General features: G+C 56.7%; 1 pseudogene; it reads right to left on the reverse strand.

Annotated features, from left to right (window-relative positions):
* Positions 1-4,207: 4,207 nt before the first annotated feature.
* Positions 4,208-4,482, reverse strand: part of LOC122796110 — a 4,838-nt pseudogene continuing 4,563 nt past the window's right edge.

Here is a 4,482-nt window from a genome sequence, read left to right on the forward strand (position 1 = left end):
GAATAGATCAAATAATGATTCCCGCAGGAATGACTGCCTATCTCCAGACTCTTGATATTGCAATAAACAAGCCATTCAAGGACCATTTGCATATGGGACTCAATGACTTCATTGAAAATAGAATGGAGAGAAATCAGCATGGATACTTTATGAACCTAGCCTGCAAGAGGTTGTGACTTGGGTGAAAAAGTCATGGGATAAAATCACTGACAGATGTGTTGCCAATGCACTACGAGCAGGCTACTTGGACAAGCAGTGCTCATTTAAGGAGTGCTCTATTGTTAGGCATGACAGATTGGGGCCAATGGTTCTGCAGGAAATTGAGTCACAAGAAATTCAGGTTGAAATTTGGGAGTTGGGCACTTTTGACAATGTTCCACAAGAAGATAACATGACTATATTTGAATAACTGCGAAAGCCAAGGTGCAGATATTCTGAAGTTGAAATGTTTGGTGCACTGTTTATGTAGAATTCTCACACAACTGTTTTAACACGTTAGAACTGTGGTCCAATAACAGAAAAGTATGAAATAAATGTCAATTTGTGTACATGAATAAACTCTGTTGGGTGACCCCATTGGCCTTTATCTCCTGGAGGCTGCCAAACCATGCCATGACCCCGTGGCCTCGGATCCTCTCTGGTGGGCCTCCCTCTGAGCCAGGCCACCCTGGCAGGACTCACCCCAGCCACTGAGGGGCAGGCATGCTCTCATCGGGACTTCTTAGACCCCCCCTCCTTTCCGGTCCAGGGCACAACAGTCCACGTCTCCTGCATATCTCCTGCAGGCTGCTAAATCATGCCAGGACCCCATGCCCTCAGAGCCTCTCAGAGGGACCTCCCTCTGATCCAAGCCATACTCATGGAACACAACCCAGCCACCGAGGGGCAGGACCACTCTCATCGGGACTTCCAAGCCTCCCTCCTTTCCTGTCCAGGGCACCACAGTCCCTGTCTCATGCATATCCCCTGCAGGCTGCCAAATTGTGCCAAATCTCCATGCTCTTGGAGCCTCTCAGGGGGACCTCACTCTGATCCAGGCCACCCTCGTGCAACTCACCCCAGCCACCGAGGGGCAGGTATGCCCTCATCGGGACTTCCACCTCTCCCTACTTTCTGGTCCAGAGCAAAACGGTCCCCATCTCCTGCATATCCCCTGAAAGCTACCAAACCGTGCCATGTCCCCCTTGCCCTTGGAGACTCTCAGGGGGACCTCCCCCCCGATCCACATCACCCTCGGGGAACTTACCCCAGCTGCCGAGGGGCAGGCACGCTCTCATTGGGACTTCAACATCCCCTTTCTTTCCAGTCCAGAGCACCACAGTCCCCATCTCCCGCATATCTCCTGGAATCTGCCCGGCCGGTTTGTGTCCCCATGCCCTCTGAGCCTCTCAGTGGGACCTCCCTCTGGTCTCGGCTGGCCCCACAGAACTCCCCTCGGCCATGGAGGGGCAGGCACTCCCTCATAGAGACTTCCAAACCCCCTCCTTTCCAGTCCAGGGCACCACAGTCCCCGTCTCTCGCATATCACCTGCAGTCTGCGAAATCGTGCCGTGTCCCCATGCCCTCGGAGCCTCTCAGTGGGACCTTCCTCCAATTCAGGCCACCCTGGCGGAACTTCCCCCAGCTGCAGAGTGGCAGGCACACCCTCATAATGACTTCAGAGCCCCCCTCCTTTCCGGTCCAGGGTACCAAAGCCCCTGTCTCCTGCATATCCCCTGCAGGCTCCCAAATCACGCCGTGTTCCTGTGCCCTCAGAGCCTCTCAAGGGGACATCACTCCAATCCAGGCCACCCTTGTGGAACTCCCCCCAGCTTCTGAGGGGCAGACCCATCCTCATAGGGACTTCTGAGACCCACCTCCTTTCTGGTCCAGAGCACCACAGTCACCTTCTTCCCCAGATCTCCTGGAGGCTGCCTAGCTGAGCTATGTCCCCATGGCCTCAGAGCCACTTAAGTGGACCTCCATCCGATCCAGGCAGTCCCTGTGGAACTCCACCTGACCGCAGAGGGGCAGGGACGCTCTCATCGGTACTTCCGAAACCCCACTCCTTTCTGGTCCAGGGCCATTCTGGGGACTTTGCAACATTTTGGGATCACCATTGGGTACCGATTGATGTCAGACGCATTCCCCCTGCATGGCAGAAGGAGTCCTGGCCCTGCAGCCTTCCAACAGATGGTCCCTTGAGGACTTCCATCATGGGGGCTCCGCCAGACTCCGCTCAACCAGGTAGGAGCACTCCTGGCACTGCTGCCTTCTGCCAGATGCTCCCTTGAGGACTTCCGTCACACCGGGGGCCCGATCCGGACCCTCTCACCCAGGAGGGAGTGCTTCCTGCCAGGCCAACTTTTGCCACTCACTCTTCCCCTTCTGGACTTCCACCAGGATGGATTCCCCCCACTGAGCTTCCATGTCTACCCAGGCAGCAGTGCTCTTTTCCCAGGTTGCATATCTCCTGGAGGCTGCTAAGTCATGCCATGTTCTATGTCCTTGGAGCCTCTCAGGGGGACCTCCCTATGATGCAAGCCACCCTTGTGGAACTTCCCCCAGCCACCGAGGGGCAGGCATGCTCTCATTGGCTCTTCTGAGCCCCCCTTCTTTCCAGTCTAGAGCACCACAGCCCCCGTCTTTCCCAGATCTCCTGGAGGCTGCCTGGCCGAGCAGTGTACCTATGTCCTTGGAGCCCCTCAGGGGGACCTTCCTCCAATCCAGGCCATGCTCGTGGAACTCCACCCAGCCACAGAGGGGCAGGCACACTCTCTTTGGGACTTCCACTTCCTCCTCTTTTCTTGTCCAGAGCCATTTTGGGGACTTTGTGACATTTTGGGAATGCCGTTGGGTACCAGGCGAGGTCAGACACCTTCCCCCTGCCTGGCAGGAGCACTCATAGCCCCGCAGCCTTCCACCATCTGCTCCCTTGAGGACTTTCATCATGGGGGGCTCCGCCAGGCCCTGCTCAACCAGTCAGGAGCACTCCTGGCCTTGCTGCCTTCTGCCAAATGCTCCCTTGAGGACTTCCATCCCACTGGGGCAAGATCCAGACCCTCTCACCCAGGAAGGAGTGCTTCCTGCCAAGCCACCTTCCACCCCTCTCTCTCCCTTCTGGACTTCCACCGGGATGGACTCCCCCCTCCAGGTTTTCACTTCTTCCCGGGCGGGAGTGCTCTTTTCCAGTGTTGCATATCTCCTGCAGGCTGCCAAGCCAGGCCATGTCCTAGCCTCTCATGGGAACCTCCCTCCGATCCAGGCCGCTGTTGTGGAACTTGCCCCCCCAGCCACCGAGGGGCATTCATGCTGTCATAGGGACTTCCGTGCCCCCTCCTTTCTGGTCCAGGGCACCATGGTCCCCGTCTCCAGCATATCCCCTGCAGGCTGCCAAGCTGTGCTGTGTCCCCGTATCCTCGGAGCCTCTTAGGGGAGCTTCTCTCCGATCCTTACCATCCTCATGGAACTCTGCTGGGCTGCGAGGCCTCAGCCAGACCCTCATCCAGACTTCTGTGACGCTGGTTTTCACCTTTGCTCTTCACCTAGGGCTTTCAAACTCACAAATATATGGCCGTGGGTCTCGGCATCTCAGCCCATTTCATCTCACTCCTCCATCTCGCTACTCAGCCATGCCAGATACTGACAAACGTGCTTCACTTTGAGCATTCTGGCACATGCTCCCTTGCCTCCTGAGTGGTGCCGTTCACAGGGTGGCATCCCCACAGTGCCGGATTGAGGACCGGAGGCTAATCTGACACCTGCTCATAGTCCCGGGTGTGAGACGCCACAGAGGCCATATCTCTGCACCCCTGAGGGCTGGGAGGATGGGATCCCAGATCTGGATTACCCAAATGGACCTCTGCCCTCTCCCGGGAGCCACGCACCCACTGCTGGGTTGCTCCTCTGGGGACAACCCTTAAGCCCAAGTACACAATCTTCAGCTCCTTCTGCATCTGCAGGGGTTCCAGCTATCTGGACGAAGACACCGGAAGGTGCGGAGCAAGGAGCGTGACTGGGAACCTCTTCCCAAGGGGTATGCTCCTCTGCCGGTTTGTGCATGAACCCCCTCCCATGATTCCCCCCACCAGACCCCACACCCGGCACCGAAGGGCAAAGTTCCACTGATGATCTGGATGTTAGCAGGTGGGGGCAGCACACAAGGTGGGATGACCAAGGACAGGTCTCCCCCTCCCCATGAGGGCACAGCACCCGTCCCTCGCCTGCAACAAAAGCTTGGCTTGAGGGCTGACTTTCAATAGATCGCAGCTTTTTACTGCTCTGCTATGTATGAAACCCTGACCCAGAATCAGGTAGTCTACGAATAATTTAGCACCTGGTTCCCCACTAACATGCGGTGCACTGCTGGAGAGAGGCGGCCCCCTTCCATCCACGCTCTGAGCCAGTGACGAGCGGCTCTCCTCGCTAACCTTGTGGCCTGCTATCCCTGGCCAACCAGAGATCCACAGTGCTGCGATATCATTACATTTAGGCAGAATTCTG

Source organism: Protopterus annectens, chromosome 2.part2, assembly GCF_019279795.1.
Source record: "Protopterus annectens isolate FY-2018-M chromosome 2.part2, PAN1.0, whole genome shotgun sequence".
Lineage (NCBI taxonomy): Eukaryota > Metazoa > Chordata > Ceratodontiformes > Protopteridae > Protopterus > Protopterus annectens.